This window comes from Blennius ocellaris (genome assembly GCF_963422515.1).
Source record: "Blennius ocellaris genome assembly, chromosome: 1".
NCBI lineage: Eukaryota > Metazoa > Chordata > Actinopteri > Blenniiformes > Blenniidae > Blennius > Blennius ocellaris.
In genome coordinates, this window is record NC_137650.1 from 15,884,902 (window position 1) to 15,901,666 (window position 16,765).

Here is a 16,765-nt window from a genome sequence, read left to right on the forward strand (position 1 = left end):
CTGTGTGTGGGCCCCGGCCGAGCGCTGAGAACGCAAACATCTCACAATAAAGTTGTTTAAATAAAGGCCTTGGCATAGATGGCTGGGAGATAGAAGACATGCTGCGTTAATTACAAGCCCCCGTTAAAATAAACCGACGGTATAAAATATGACCCCCCCCCCCCCCCCCCCCCCGCCCTCCCCTTATCGGGGATTTGAACCTATAAAATATCAGCAAGGTGTGTACCTCAGATGTGCTGTTTGGAGACCAAACACAACATCAGGTTCTAAAAAGAGAGAGGGGGTTATGGTGTGTGCGTGTGTATGTGTGTGTGCGCGTGTTTTTTTTTTTTGGGGGGGGGGGGGCAAGAGCCACAAAAAAACACAACGTAGCTCTCCCATCAACAAAGAAAGCAGTGTTTATTCTGCATTTAAAGACTTATGAATTCTTCTGGCCCCCGCCTTGCCACTGCGTGGCATTAACCAAACGGGGAAAACAGCCCAAGTTTAAGTTTATTATTCTTCAAACTCTTGTCTGAAAGGTAATATGCTTTAAAGGCAGAGTGAATGTGTTGCCCCCTGTACCCCCTCCCTCTGTATCTGTTTCAGCCTTTCCCTTACCAAGCACTGTGCCTGTGTGTGAGTAAAGTTACATTGCAAAGGGAGAGAGAGAGGGAGGCCGAGCTGTGGATTATTTTTCCTGAAGTGTGGACTTAAGTTTCTGCTCTGTGCTGCTGGGTGGCCCACTCCGCTTTAGCCGTGTTAACATAAGAATAGAGTAGTGGCCAGGAGATGAGGGGAGGGGGGGGAGTGGAGGGAGGTGCCGGGTAGCTGGTTTAAATTATTCTGCGCCTCCGCTGCTGCATAGCAGGAGCTGTTGTTATCCACTTAGAACATCAGACGATTTGTCCCTTCTCCCTCGCTCTTCTCTCCTTCTCTCAACCCCGTGGGCGTCTTCATTCGGGATCCTTTGTACCGCTGTTCTGTTATAACGCCTGTGCCGGCCAGGGTCTACCTCATTTCTCAACACCGCCTCTACGTGCTTTAAATCCCCCCATTCCGGCCCGTTTAGAGTCGCTTCTTTGAGTTTTGTACATCCAGACAACTGGCAGAGCAGCGACTCTTGTAAAGGGTTTTGACCCTACCTCAACAATCTAAATATGAAAACGCGGAGCGTCCTAGCCTCTGTCCAGGCGCAGTGACGAGGGCCGTGACGCTTGCGGGCCCAGATGAGGAATGCAGTTATGAGGAGATGTTTGTATACATACAGCCTGCGCCTTGGAAAGCAACGGTGGTGGTTGAGCGCAGCTTAAAGACATCTGGATGCGATGAAATGCCATTTGTCTAAACAATCAAGAGTCTTACCGAAAGCCACCCAATGCGCGCCGTGCTTTTTACTACATACTTGTGCAATGTGCTTCAACAGAAAGGGATATTGACAAATATTTCATTGTGACAGCCTCATGAGATCTCACAATGACTTTTTTTACCCTTTGCCTCGTTCCAGCTGTAAACATAAAAAAAAAAAAATTGCAAAGTTCATTTTGAATGGTGGTGGTGGTGAGAGAGGAAGGTGGAAATGATGAGAGAAAACCACAGCGAGATTAGGTTTTAAATACAGCCGAGGCAAATCTGTGAGACAGCTTTTAACTGGTGGTTTCCAACCTGGGGTCCGGGATCCCGGGGGGGGGGGGGGACTTCATTTCCCACATGGAAAAACTATAATAAGACACTTTGCAGATCAAGTGGAACCAGTTTTTTGGCTTGTGATCTCGCATTTAAAGAGTCAGGTCAGAACTGCAAACAAAGTCAGGCTAGTTTTTAATAATTTGTGGATTAAATGTAATTTTTTTCATTCTTTTCATTTCCTGACACGAGTGCCACTGAACATTTAGGGTACATCCACGCAACGAAAAAAAAAAAAATATATATATATTTTTTCTCCCCAGAAATTCTCCCAAAAAATTCTGTGCACACGTCACCATGAACACGGCTCAACACGAGGCTTCAGGGCATGTAGTACACATACCAGGCCTTTAGGGGTGCTGTGACTGACCAAACACACGACAAACGCAGAAGAAGACAAACCACATATATATCTAGAAGTAGATTCCTGCTCATAAACCTCTATATAATTGTAGTTCTATAGGTCTATGGCCACACTCTTCCTGTTAGCAATTTGTGTTGCAGTGAAGTAGAAAATGTAAATAACACATGTACATGTGTTCTTGCTTCAGAAAAGTTTTGGGTTTACGCAGCAACATTTTTGAAAACAATGCAGAAAGCCTGAAAATGATGTAGTTTCCATGTTGGGCCACGAGTTGTTGCTACTATCTGTCTTTGTAATGAAATCTCACACACATGCAGAGAACTACGCTCTGACAATGGTAGTACATGGACATTCTTGTGGACAGACGACCAAGTTGGATTGTTATCACAGTGACTGTCAACTGTAAAACTACCAAGTCCCAGGAGAATGTAGACTGGGAGTCATGATACTCTGGAGGAAACATTGTTCTGATTGTCCAGCTATTGAGCATGTGCAGAACAACTAGTAACTACGGCTGTGGTGCGCATGCAGAGTAGCAACATTTTCCGCGTCTACAAAGAGACCAGAGTGGGAGCATTTTCAGAAAGTTACACTTTGGGAAACCGTTTCCAAAAAGTTTCTTTTTCAGTGGAACTGTGCACCTTTGTCATGGAATTGGACACTGAAAACACAACAAAACGATTCCGTTTTCCATTCCATGGGGCCTTAAGCTAGGCTCCTGCTTTTGTACATTGGTGAAAATACATTGGGAACCACTGCTCTGAACAAACAAATGCAGGGGTTTAGGTGTGAGTATCTCCTGTGGACACACCAAGCGGCATGAACTTCACAAAATCTGCCACATCGTCTTATAGGGATGGATCTCTCTGACTCAAAAATCTCTTAATGAGCGACCAGACTGAACCAAACATCATCCATCAATAGAAACGACCCACCTTTAGATTTATTTTCTTATTATTTCATTTAAACAAATTTCCTGGTCAGTGATGGCAGCAGTCTCACTATGTCACCGGTGTGTGTGTGTGTGTGTGTGTGTGTGTGTGTGTGTGTGTGTGTGTGTGTGTGTGTGTGTGTGTGTGTGTGTGTGTGTGTGTGTGCATGTGCATGTGTGGTCGTTGAAGGGGGCAGGCAGACATGACTGGGATAATAAGCGTCATGGAATCTAATCAGATTTCTAAGAGGAATTGATTGTTGTGAGGCAGCCGGTGCAGGAGTGGGGTTGACAATAAGCTGAAATTTAAGTGTTAATTTTTATGCTAATCCTCTGGCATCTCTGTGTGATGCAATTTGGTCCAGCAGCCCCTCGACTTTGCGCCGCAGATATGAAATTGTCCCGCGCACGGAGAGAAATGTCAGCTTGCCAGACCCTGAAAGCTTGTAATTTATTAGGTATGTTTCTATTAGTATGTGTCACAGTTGTTAGAGAGCCACATGCGCAGGCAGGCAGCCACCGCCACCTCGTTCTCTCCCCTCCTTTCTCCCCTCCTTTCTCCCCTCCTTTCTCCCCTCCTTTCTCCCCCCTCTACATCTCACCCGCTTTATCCCTCTACAACAACTTCCCTCGTCCAGCCTTCCCCATCTTCTTTTATTTTCTTCCTCTTCCCTCTGTTTCTCAATATTGGCATCTAGTCACACACACACACACACACACACACACACACACACACACACACACACACACACACACACACACACACACACACACACACACCAACGCATGTTCTTAAGATGGTCTCGGCTCAGTGGCTGCTGCACTGGGGCCTTAATGTATTATCATATATCGGGTGGTCCTTGCCCCCTGGACAAAAGGCTATTTAATACAATTTAATGACATTCCCAAGAATGTGTGTGTGTGTGTGTGTGTGTGTGTGTGTGTGTGTGTGTGTGTGTGTGTGTGTGTGTGTGTGTGTGTGTGTGTGTGTGTGTGTGTGTGTTGGGGGGGGGTGAGGTAGGGGAGGTCGATGCAAGAGAATAGAGGAAAAACAGAAGGAGGGAAGGGGGGAAAGGGAGAAAAATAAGAAAGAAAAAAAGGCAGAGGCCCAGATGAAAATAGCATCTGTGTTTTTCATGGCTCACCCATGCAAACACAGCGGCGTAAAATGCGTGAAGATGCTTTGTGCCTACCTGCAGAACAAAATATGTCCAGGGTGAGCTCAGAATACTTTAAACAAGAAAAACGAAGAGTGCGTTCTGCCTTGGCTGGGAATTAAAACCACTGATTTAATACTAAGAAACAATTACTGCATTACACTGATGAGTCAGTAACATGCAACCTTGAAATCACATAAATTTAATCCCAAATGTTTTGTGATTTCATAATCACATGCTACATTATCAAACTTTACATGCGAAGCAGAGACAGAAGTCAGCCTTCACTTGTGATATATTCAACACATTCCTGTCTTTTCAATATAACGTAGGAAAGAAAGTAATGGAATACATTTGCCGGACAAGTTTGAACACTCCTGCTTTATATTCTTACAAAAAACCTTCATAATGTCACTTTGTTAGACTTTATTGTGTGTCTGCTTTTAGTGTAGATATTTTAAAGTGATTTTATGCACTTAAAAAGTAGGCAGTTGTACTTCCATGTTACAGCAGCATCAATACAGCAAGAGTGTGAAAAAGGAGAATAGAGAATGAAAGTTAAACGAGATGTTTGTTGTGAATGCACTTCCTCCAAACGGCAGTATTCATTTATCAGTTTTCATATCAGACTTCTAAAGTGAGTTTCTCTCATCCACACCTCATCTGTGGATGTATGGTGGGTCACATCCCCTCTGTGTGTGTTTGTGTGCGTGTGTGTGTGTGTGTGTGTGTGCGTTTTATCCCACTCAGACTACATAATATAGAGATCAGGGTCCAGAAGAGGCCATCCCAGCTCTTCACACAGATAATTGCTTCACATTGGCTTTATGTGTGTGGATATCCACACACTTCCCTGTCGGATTGGTAAAAAAAAAAAAAAAAACACATATAAAGTACTGAAATGACATTCAGATCTGCATAATATGGAAACATATTCAGTTAAAAAAAAAAAAGAAGAAAAGTGCCCACCGAGCTGATGAATGCTCACATTGAACATATCTATAAGACCACCTCTGGAAAATGTGATTAATGTTTTTATGGGTCTCAACGGAGGCCGGTCAATAGAAGGCGCACACACAGCTTTCTGCCAGCCATAAAGCTTAAGTGTCAGATTCTCACTATTTTAGCCGTTTTTATCTACTGTTGGGTGATCTATAACAATATGCAGTATATTTTCTCAGCTCATCAGACAGTTTTTTTTTTGGTTGTTTTTTTTTTCAATATAACCCCAGAGGAAAGTGGAAAAGTAAGCAAATAAAGCCATCGAAGGGGAAATATGCTTGGGTACATCCGTTATATTCCGCCGCCACCTGTTAGAGGCTTGGTTTTAGGACAATGTGAAGTGTTTGCCGGGACAGAAACCCAACTCCTTTATTTTTGTGCCTCCCCTCTAAATGTAGCCATCTTCCCTGATTCAGTTTTAAACTGTGATAAAATATCGGCGCGTTGCATGGAAAAGCCAGTCAAAACTGTACTCAGCGGGGCCCGGCAAACACACTGAAAGGTTTGGATGCAATTCACATATAGGTCAATTAAATGCAACAACATCTGCTCTCCCTCTACAATTTGCATATAGCATTCATATGTTAATGATGTCCCTTGTTTTTTTTTTTTGTTTTGTTTTTTTTTTTCCCCCTCTCTTCTACATGTGTGCATGTGTGTTTGTGTGTGCTATTTCTTTCTCTCTCACCCCCCCCCCCCCCCCACCCCCCACCCCTCACCCCTCATCACCACCACCACCATCCACACTTTTTTTTTTTTTCCTGTACTTCCTCCCCTCCTCCCCCGGTTTCCCTTTGTATCGCAAAACAAAAAGAGAAGCAGAAAATTTTGGATTCATACTTCCCTTTTAAAGAAAGAAGGAAAGAAAAAGAGCTACGTCCGTCCTATTTTCACTTCCTCCTCGTCTGACAATTAAAGGGGAGGTTAGACGAGTGGCACGCTTGTTCCATTGCCATGCCCCTGATTCCGACGAGAAGCCCCTTTAACAGCAGCGAAGGCGAGGCCCTATCTCTTCCCCAAGCAGCTTAATGCCTTATAAATCAATGATGACACAGATGGACTAGCGATAATCTATTTAGAATGCCTCACAGCAAATATTGTTGTGCAGATGATTAGACAGCCAGTTATTTTAACTCAGACCCCCCCGCTCCTAAACCAGCTCTTCCTCCTCTCCTCGTACTGTTCCACAGATTTATGGTCCTCGTCATTTTTGGATTTTTTTTTTTTTTTTTTTGCCTCTTCTTCTGTTATATGAAATAATTTTGTGCAAAGTGAATGGAAAAAATTAACAGATGTACCAAAAATGGTTGGAAATGAAAGCGGCGCCAGGTTGTGCCAGGGCAATGTGTGTCCGCATATTTGTTTGTCCCTGTGTGTTTAAGAGAGAGGACATGTGTGTGTGTGTGTGTGTGTGTGTGTGTGTGTGTGTGTGTGTGTGTGTGTGTGTGTGTGTGTGTGTGTGTGTGTGTGTGTGTGTGTGTGTGTGTGTGTGTGTTTGGGTGGCATGGGCAGCTTGAGGAACAAAAGACACTGGTGCTGGTGTCTCTGCCAAGGCCATAATGATAAGGCATGTTTCTTCAAAGATGGGGGAGGCAGACCTTTAGCAGAATTGTATCTCCGGGGCATTTGTGTGTGTGTGTGTGTGTGTGTGTGTGTGTGTGTGTGTGTGTGTGTGTGTGTGTGTGTGTGTGTGTGCGTGAGAAAGACAGTCTCGTGACACGAGGGGGGTTAATGGCAATCCAGGGTCTCTGCCCCTTTTCATGGTCGATGGGTCTCAATTTAGCGTGTGAGGGTGAGGGTGAGGAGGAGGAAGAGGAGAAAGAGAAGAGGAGGAGCTGAAGGAGGAGGAGAAAAAAAAAAGAAAAGAAAAGAGGAGGAGTGCAAAAATGAAGTGGAGGTTGTCAGACGTGGCAGCTGCTCGGAGGCCCTGATAAATATAAGCCCTTATTGATCGGTTGAAAATGAAAGATCCCCGAGTGGCGTGCAGTATTTAGCTTCTTGTCTGCCTTGCGTCAGCGGTGGCCTTGCCTTGGAGGGATAGATTTTCAGCTGTGCCTCCGGGCACCGCAGAGGCCCCGGCTTTGATTTCATCTTTAACCTTTTTCGGCTGCGTTGCCTTGACCTCTGAAGCATCGCTTACTTGAATTTGTTAGATTTCCATCTTGACATCGACTCCGCCTCCCTCCTCCTCCTCTTCCTCCTCCCTCCTCCTCCGCCGTCTCCCTCTCCACCCATTGCTGCCCCCCACCCCTCCTGCATTTGGTCGTCTTCTAATCCCTCCTCTGTTGGTCCCCCTAGGTGGCTTTTCCAGTCAGCAGCAGTCAGTGAGGAGTGACAGCGAGAGGCCTCTTCATCCCACCAGGCAGGTTGCGCACCAGTATGCAGTTGGTGTAACGAGGTAAGCTGGACTCAACTTCAGCTGCACATTAGCAGCAACAATAAAAAAACAAAAACACATTTTCAGCTTTTTTTGGGGGGGGATGTAAGATTGCTGACATAGATTTCATAGGATTTTTTTTTTTTTTTTACCACCGAGGTTTTAACAAGTGACAGTACACACCTCACCTCATGGCTCTTGGTTGAATGCCAACCAATTTTTAGAAATAGAAGATAAAACATCTTCTAACTGACTGTTGGAAACACCCCCCCCCCCCCCCCCCCACCCCATGCTTACATCCAAGATCTGTATAATACATTCAAAGTAAAATTTCTATGACACATGGGCTGACTTCCGCTTGTCCATGGACCCCAAAACCACTCAAGATCTATTATAAATTTCGGGGAGTTTAACTTGAGATAAAACGACCATGTATCGTTTCATATGGAATCACTCTGCCAGGTGTGCTTTGCAGTGACTGGTGATGGGGGGAAAAGGGGCGGAGCTTTAGGACAGAATCAGAACCATTGCTAGCTCGGTCAAGTGAAAATGCACCATTTGTGCATTTTCGTTTTGTGATGAAATCAGAGAACAATACATCATAAACATTAACGGTGGGTGAACACAGACGTTCGAATAGACACATAACCAAGTGGGATTGTTATTGCCGTGACAGTCAATTATAAAACAACTAATTACTACGACCGGATTGCACATGTGCAATAGCGGCGTTTCAGAAAAATTCCTTTTTTTGTTTTTCCTTTTTACTGTGTACACACAGAGTCAATGCGTTTTCAAAATGTTGCGTTTTCAGCGGCTCTGAGCACCATTGTCGTAGTAACACACCCACAAAATTGAACCAAGGTTTAGATTTTTCACTTGAAAATGTTGCCGTCTAAACGGGACCTTGACGATCACTGACCAGCTGTTTGATAATTGGGAGTGTCACACGTGCTCCTTTACCTTTAAGGGGTTTTCTGTGAACAGTGAAACCTTCTGGCGAGTTGACTGTGGCAGACTCATTTGAAAACCTACAGCAGAAAAAGAAAAAAAAAAGAAAAAAATTTCCCCACATTTCCCAAACCCTGTACCATATTTGCTCCTCGCACTGTAAGGATAAAGGAACAACATGGCATATACACACAAATAAATGCACACATGCGCTCAGTCAGTCCAACTGTTCGCCGTTCGCTCACCATTTAGTCTTATCCCCAAAGGCACTCTGTCTTAAACCAAAACACACACACACACACTCGCGCGCGCACACACACACACACACATGCCCGCGCGCACACACACGCACACAGTCACACGGCTACAGTACACTGCTGCTATGTGCGCAGACAGAACTTGTAACAATCTGGATTGTGATAATCTATGATAATCATCCACCACATGCCACCTAAAAACGCACATGGGTGGCATTCAACACCCACACTGGCACATTGCTTCAGTGTATCTCGTCTCCCTCTGCCGCTCTCCCCAATGTCACTACCTCCGGCGTCAATGTCACCGGCTCGGCTCCCTTATTTCTCTTTTATGTATGAGGAGGCTCGCGGTGCGACGCGCAGCCGCCACGGCAGGAGAAAAAAGGAAGGGAATCTTGAACAATTTATGTTTGGCATTAGTGTAATTGAATTCCACTCGTATATCAAAGGAAGTAAAGTTGCGAGGTGTGGGTGATATAAATGCAAGGTAGGGATCCATGAAAACACAGATCTGTCCCTCCCCTTTTCCCCACGTCTCTTCAACAATGTCTTCTGTCTTTTTTTATTCTCTCTCTCTGTCTATCTCTCTGTCTCTCTCTCTCTCTCTCTCTCTCAGCCCCCCCCCCCCCCTTCCTTTAGCTAGATGGATGATAAATTCCCAGCTACACAGCCAGCAACAGCTGTTGGCAGACAGGCCTGATATGAGAATAGCAGCATAGGATGAGCAGGCATTAAAAATTAATATGCTATTTAGCCTAGGTGTATTTTAGGTATTTGACATTTTCATGTCCGGGACAGACTAAATTTATTCATAATACAGGAAAAAAAAAAAAGAAAAAGAAAAAAGAATGGGCATGGGTGTAGGGACGAGGGCGGGAGATGCAGGGAACACTAAGTGAAAGCCATTGTGGTTTTTATTGTCACCCTGTTTCACTCCACCCCCCCCACCCACCCCCCCCCCCCCCCCCCCCACTGGTGATGTGTGTGTGTGTGTGTGTGTGTGTGTGTGTGTGTGTGTGTGTGTGTGTGTGTGTGTGTGTGTGTGTGTGTGTGCGTGCGTGTGCGTCTACTCTACCCTCCAACATCACAATCCACACGCAGGAAGTGGAACCTGTTGTCCAGTAAGCACATTCAATTTGAATTAAAGCGATTGACACATCAACTCCTATGCTAATGGTAAAGTTACAATTGATTTGTGACAATAATCAGTTCAACACGGTGATCCATTTAAATAGATCTGTTTATAATCAGCGCCTCTAATGGGGAACTTTTTGGCTGACTCACTAACTGAAGCCTGAGTGGTCGACCCAGGTTAACATTTATGTTAACATATGTTTTTGTAATGTTTGTGAGTGATAACTGGTTACAAATAACTTCCAATCTCTTTACAACTCTATTTTAGGCTGGTTTCTGGTTATTCATTAATTTTTAGCATTGCAGACTCCCCATTTCCAGACAAATATTTTGTTATTAGGAAGGTTTTGGTTTTCTTTGTTGTTGTTTTTTTAAACTGAAGTTTTGTCTGACTAAATCTCATACACCACATATAAGAATACGGTTCTGAACCAGATTTAAACCTGCATCGCTACACCAACCGTAAACTTTGGAAAGGTTGAATAAAGATTTCTCGAATGCAAGGAACCAAGAAAGCTCTGCAGCGTATTCAATGTGGAATGCAGGTAACCAAGAGACTCGTTCATACATTACCAACATGTTTGCCCTGTACATTTACAAACCTTGAGTTTGGTTACCTTCCAATAGATTTGACTGAGAATAATATTATTTACAGTTATAGATGGAGAGCACCAACAATTCGATAAGCTATGTTGTAAAACATGGAGGATTAAAGTGCGTGGTAGTTGGTATAAGAGAACAACTCATGGTTACCACTTAGTGGGAGGTGCTATTTAGTGTTTGGGCTCATATTGAATGAGCAACTTATAATAGTTGCCTCATAGGCGACTGAACGAGATGGGAAAACTCATGTGAAAACTGCAGAATAGGAGTTTTGGATGAGTGCACAGTTTCGAGCTGTCGACTGAAGAGAAACAAAAGCAGAGAAACTGTAGATCAAGAGTAGCAACATCCAGCCTTCTCATTTATCCAGATTAGGAACTTGAACACCAGCTGTCATTACAGACAAAATGATTGCAAATGTAAACTTCACATTCTGTCCCGTTATAAACTGTTTTCTATGCACACAGAACACAGAAAGGATTCAGACAATGAACACACATTGAGCATTGGTATGTTTCACACTATATATGTGGCTTTATAATCTCTATATAGACTATATTATGGCAGTTCCAGCACAGTCAAAACCTGAAGCGCGACCATGTCACCACACTTTTTTTTATTGCGACTTCATTTGATTCAATTAAATTTTATTTCTATAGCGTCAAATACAAGAGAGTCATTTCAAGGTATTTGTTTTTACAGAGAAAAACCAACAATTCCACATGAGCAAGTAGAGGAGTGTGTGAAAAAAAAAAGAAACTCCCTTTAACAGGAAGAAACCTGCAGAACCAGACTCGGAGGGCTTCAGTTGCTCCAGTTTGCTCCTCTTCTGCTGATTTTCATTGCTAATGTTGGTCTGGTAACCTCCATCTTCCTCATCCTTCGTTCATTGTGCAATTACTGTCTTTTCTTGTTGGGTACAGGATAGTCAGTTTTTTTTGTTACTCCACTGGTAAAATGATCTTAATATAGAAATATTTTTTAATAATTCAACAACAACGCTGTGTTTAGCAACTCAAAGCACAATTACAGCTTCCAAAGTATTGGGGGAAAAAAGCCCCTGCAAAATGGCCCAAAATCCCCTGACATACTAACAGAAATATGAAGAGATGGCTGTTCCAGGGCCCGTAGCATCCTACCATTGGTTTGTTTGAACGTCTTAGGTTTTTGCTGTGTTTATACATCAATAAAACCACAACAGAGTTTGTTTATAAGTGGATCAGCAGAATACGTTCTCTCATGCTCTTTTTCCCTGGGTCCACCTCCCAGCCTCCTTATTAAGGGCGCGTAGGCTACAGGTTCCTCCCTCAAACACTAGCTGTGTTGTACAATGTATTTTCTTCTCTCCTTTTTTTTTTTTTTCCCTCTTCCAGCGGCTGTTTGACTTCCCCATCGTACAATTCCCAGCAATTCTCCCGCCACTTAACAGCACTTAACAAGCGAGATGCTGCGTCCTGCAACTCCCTCCCATACAAATCTGTCACCGGGATATATTTAGACAGCAGGTGTCTAAGAAGAGTACATCTTTCGGCGTCTTACGGTGTTGTGATTGCAGCTATTCATTAATTCTCTTTGAATAGTACACATGGCGATTGTAATTGATGGTCACCGCAATTTGCATAAGAAACCAATCGCCGGTTTCACTTCCAAACAAATGTGTTGGTGTTGGTTATTAAATGCAGCTGTTTTTTTTAATAAAGTTTGGGATATCAGATGTTTATTAACTGCAGTCTATTAGATAAATCGACAGTACAGTTGCTGCATGTCAAGTTGATTTGACCAGTGTTTCGTTTGTAATAGTTTTTAGTATTGAAATCAACACTAATTAATCCATCCAGTACCCGAAGGAAACTGTTCTCGTCATGGGGAGAATGTGCAAATCCCAAGGTTTAGCCTACATCCAGATCTAAAAGCTGACTGACAGAAGCACTGAAATGTTCCAAATTACTGTAAAAACAGATGAAAACACTAACGCAGCAGCTCATTGAGGGTTTTTTTTTTTATTCCAGATTTGTTATATTTCTCGTAGGTTTTAGATCATGTGCGTCTATCTCAGATAGGGCTCTTAATTAGTTTGGTGGATGATCTTAATTGAAGGGAAACCTACTTGAAAAGGTTGTTCTACATTATTAAGCGAGTCACTGTTCTCGGCGCAATATGGGGAGGAAGAAAGACCTTTCTGAAGATGAAGAGCGTGGAAGCATGCAATGTTTTTGCAGAAGCTTGAAAGCCACTGATATTTTGTAGAAGCTGAAAAAAAAAAAAAAAAAAAGCAATCATCGGACTGTGAAGAGATTTGTGAGTGATTCAAATCACAGACAAATTTGGTCAGATGAAAGCGTTTTCAGGAAACTTTCCATCAGACAAGTTGACAGTATTGAAAAGGATAAACAGGAGATGAAGCACTGAGTGCAGCTAACTAACACTTGATCAACCGTCCTCCAGAGCAGACGAGGACAACTGGCAGCTTGTGGGCCATACGTGGCCTCGCCAACTATTTTTGGGGCCCCGTGGGACAATAAATTGACAGGTTATGAGAAAGGACAGTCAATTGAAACAGATAAAGATTGCAATTACTTTGTGAATACTCTAATTCTAAGTGCATTTAAAATCGAAACACGTTGCCACACCACAGCCATGCCATACGTTACAAACCATTTCATACCATTTTTTTACATTTCTTATTATACCCTAACGCACCATATCACACCATACCATACCATACCATACCATACCATAGGATAATATAATACGATTTGCTCTGACCCATTCTTTCAGCCTTGAGTTTGGTCCTTGTCAAAACCAATCAGATCGCTTCACTTGTTCTTGCACGTTTTTTTGCTGCTTCCAATACTTGAATTTTCATAACCAGCTGCTCACTTGATGCTGAATATATTCCACTTCTTGACGTTTGCCACTGATGTTTTTAAGACAAATAAATACTGTTAACTGTACGTGCACCCCACACTTGTTGTCACATCTATAGGTGATTAAAAAAGTGTAAAGTTAAGGTGGAATTACCAGGGTTTGCTTGAAGGCCTTTCTGTTTTCTGTGCTTTGAGCACTGTCAGAGTGATTGACCTCCATGAGCTGTTCTCTAGCAGTCCACTTGCTCCTGGCTGGCGGCATCAACGGTCTGAGAAACTCCCCCGACAACTGTCACTCAGTGTGTCAACTTCAATTTGCCAATGAAGACACGGATTTAATGAAGGAGTCGGAAAAGGGTTCTTTGTTGAATTGCAGTTCCCAAGGTCAAGAATGAGTTCTGCACATTTACATGTACTTTGCGAGAGATCTTGAATGTATCCTCAATAATTCTTGAAGGAGGTGAAAATAATGGTACAGTTTTTTTTTTTTTTTTTGTCTTCACTGCAGCTCATGAACCTGGGATCCATCACCAACACTTTCAGAACAATACAACATCAGTGTCACCTCTCATTGTCTTTATTTATACCTCGAGTTTGGCAATTATTCTTCTATCACCTCATTCATACTTCTCTCTTTCAACTCTTTTTTTTCCTCTATCGTTTTATTCCCCCCACTTACTCTCTCCTCTCACCTCGTTCTCTCCGTTTACATCGTCACGTTCTACACTTGGCAGCGAACTTCCCGTCGCCGTACTGCGCTGCACCGTATATACACCGACTGTTATTACCTTGGGGAACGTTTAGCAGCTTCGTGTTTAACACCATAACCTCCGCTACATCAGCAGTGGCAACGGAGTAGAAAAACCCGGGAGGTGGAAACCAGAGACGGCTCGTGTTAGGCGAGCATTCGACTGATCACCACAATAAAGACGACGAGAGAGAGAGAGAGAGAGAGAGAGAGAGAGTCTGCTTTATTTCAACCTATTGGATGATCAGTGATTCTTAAAGGGGAGGTAATTTCTTGCGATATCGCGCACTACAAAGTAAACAGGAATCAAAGCCCTTCACGCTCGGAGACAGAAGCACTATATGAAAGAAACTATCTTAACAACCTCCTTCATTTCTTCTCTTCTTTCCCTCTTCTGTACTTCCCATTGATTTCACGTAACTAGTGTTAAGTGAAAGTATTTGAGACACAATGGATCCACTTGACTTTCTATCTTTAGAGGTAGGTGGTTGCCAGAGTGCTTTAAAAAAAGAACTCTCTAATAAAGATCTGTCTTTTCTGATATGCTCTCGGCAAATTAGATGTTAAATTGAAACATCAAGTTCCGTTTTTTTGAATTTCCCTGTGAGGTGTGTTTCTTAAAGTGTCACAAGTGTGCCTTTGAGGCTTCATGTTCTTGGCAGATGTCGCTCTCTGCCTTTCAGAAACCTTTCACCCTCTTTTCATTGAGATATTGTATGAATCCACCGGCCCCGTTTCCATCCTTTCACAGATCAGTTTTGTCCGTCATTCAAGAAGAGCGGGAGGAGGGGCGATGGGTCCACTTGACAGATAGAAGGGGGGGGGGGGGGTGGCTGTGGCTCGTCTGGTAGAATGGTCAACCCTTGGTTTGATTTCCCATCTTCTGTCTCCCTTCGTCCACCAGTTGGAGTGTCCTTCAGCAAGACACCGCTGAACCCCCAAACTGCTCCCATTGGACGGATTGAGCGCCGTGTATGGCGGGCGCCTCCATTGGTGTGTGAATGTGTGTGTGAATGGTTGAATGTGATTAGTAACGTAAAGCGCTTTGGGGACTGTTCACACAGTGGCAGAGCATAATATAAGTGGAGTCCATTCGCCGTTAAACAAAAAAAGCAGTACTTGAGTCACGTCCAAAAACTAAACCATATATCTGACAGGAGATGATTGTTATTCACATGTTGGCATATTTCACCTGGGATTCTCCGTCTTTTTTTTTTTTTTTACCATCCCTTTAAACATTCTTCAAACAAGATGGACAAATATCCCCTAAAAAAAAAGAAAAGAAAAGAAAAGCGAAGGGCGTGTCACTCCAAATTTCAACGAAAGGCCTAAGTAACTTCTAGCAGATTAGCGACAAGAACCCCCCCCCCCCCCCCCCCACCGCCCCCCCTCCGTATCCTCTATCCTTCTTACCAAGAAACCCCCCCCCGCCCGCCCTCTGCCTCCCTCCCTTCCCCATCCCTCCGCCTTTGTGGCGTTGCTCGCCTGCCTCGGCAAGTTTCCTGAATTAAACCGTCGGCTTCCTGTTCTTTTATATGCACAGCCACATCTGGGGAGCCCGCTCACAGGGCCCCGCCGCTTAATAACAATCACCTTCCCTTTCACTCGGCCCTGATTGTTTCTAATTTGCCCTGACAGATAGTAGCTGACAAGCCGCCCGCGCCTCCCTCCCTCCGTGACCCGAGCTCACTCAGCACACTTATAAGGCCTGTCATTTTTAATATTTGATTTTCACTTCGTAAAAAGTTATGTGTTTTAGAGCTGCCACCGATACCCCCACCCCCGAAATCACATGATGAAATCACTATTTAACTGAAGGCACGTCCAGTGACCGTCCCTCTGCCTCCCTGCCCGCTCTCTCCTTTAAAGCCTCATGCTCTTCATCTCTTCTTCCTTCTCTTTTTATTAATAGTCTTAGTCCCCCCCTCTCTTTTTCTGCCTCCATCATTTCCACATTCCCCTTTCTTTCTGTCTCTTTCACTCAATCTCTTCCTCCCCCCCCTTTTTTTTTTCTTCAGTTTATGAAGACAGGGCAAGTGGGAGAGCGTAGTCTCACGATTGTACCGAGACAGTCTGTAACCCACTGCCAGCCACATTCATCCCCATGTATACACTACACAATGAAAACAGCTGTATGTACCGGCAAATAACCGCGTCCATCCGTCAAAGATGCATCTCGCAGGCTTCCAGCATTATTTGCTTTCCATTGATTCCCATTAAAGATATATGGAGCCATGTAAAATGCATATCAGGTAGGCTGATCATTAAATGAGAGGATGGATTCATCGACAGCTTGACAGATGACATTTTGCCGAGCGATCTATAGGGGCCTTCAATAAAAATACAATTTGGAGACAAAGAAAAAACGGGAGCAGGGGGGTGGGAAATAGGGCGAGAGAAGCAGAGAGAGAGAGACAATAATTAGAAGATGAATACACACATAGACTACAGTGCAGGGCTGAAACAATCCCTTACAACATGCCGTCTGCATTGTATGCATCAGTTCGACTAAAGCCTGGCGTCAAACCATTCTACGAATTCAAATACCGTATACTTCCCAATAGAAGAGCACAGCCTAATAGAAGAGCACCCTTGTTTTTCAAAGATGTTAAGCGTTGCGAAGAAAGAACAAACCTCACTTCTAGACAAAATATGACATTTTGCAGTGGGACATATTATTCTTAACACTGTCCTTCAAGACTGCCACGA

The 16,765-nt window shown here is 43.6% G+C and overlaps 1 protein-coding gene across 1 annotated transcript in view; it reads left to right on the top strand.

Moving 5' to 3' along the window:
• Window positions 1-16,765, top strand: part of znf536 (zinc finger protein 536) — a gene marked incomplete at its 3' end in the record, with an annotated part of 205,727 nt that overhangs the window by 84,092 nt on the left and 104,870 nt on the right. The window contains exon 3 of the mRNA XM_080520613.1: window positions 7,418-7,517. The remainder of the gene's footprint in view (window positions 1-7,417; window positions 7,518-16,765) is intronic.